This window comes from Monopterus albus, unplaced genomic scaffold (assembly GCF_001952655.1).
Source record: "Monopterus albus unplaced genomic scaffold, M_albus_1.0 scaffold126.1, whole genome shotgun sequence".
Taxonomy (NCBI): Eukaryota; Metazoa; Chordata; class Actinopteri; order Synbranchiformes; family Synbranchidae; genus Monopterus; species Monopterus albus.
In genome coordinates, this window is record NW_018128006.1 from 1,532,853 (window position 1) to 1,533,639 (window position 787).

Consider the following 787-nt stretch of genomic DNA (forward strand, 5'->3'; position numbering starts at 1 on the left):
GAGGTGTTTGTGGCTCGCCAGCGGAGACATCCGCCAGCAGAGGCACCCCCTCAACCAGTGCAAGAGCCAGCAGCAGAGGTCTCTGTAGTACCTAGTGCTCCAGAGGACCCCGGAGCTGCTGGGGTACAGACAAGGAGTAAAGTAAGAAGAGAGGCAGATGAAGAAGCAGTTAGAGCAACGTTGGAAAAAATAGCAGCAGATCCAGAGACTCCAACAGCAGCTTCAATGGCTGAAAATATGTTAAAAGAAGGGCGTTTCACTCCTAGTGGAGTACATCGGGCAGTGCAGCTTTGTGCTACTTTAAAAAAGGAAGCAATAGGGGTGGTTGTGTCTCCCACAAAATCCTCTGGTGGTACAGTTATGCAGCCTCCCATGAGAGCATTTCCCCTTCCTAGGCCCAAGGAGGACATGACATGGTGCTTGTGCACAGAGCATGGTCCCCCTCTGAACTGAAACAGGTGTGTATGGATCTTGGAAATCCTGAAAAGGATTTAGAAAATATTTTGCAGCAACTTGACATAGTTTTGGCATGTTATCAACCTAATACAGATGATTTGTTTCAAATGCTAAAGGCTAAGTGGCCAGCTCAGGCAGATCAAATTAAGGCCAGTTATAAGGATGCTGGTGGTAACCCCATATGGCCAGTAGGCGGTTCTGATGAGTCTAGAAATCCAGCACAGACAGTGGCTTGTGCTGAAGTAGCAAAACGGTGGTTAAGGGACAGATATCCTAAGAAAGTAGATTGGGAGAAAATAACTGAATGTAGGCAAAAGAGTAATGAAGCTCC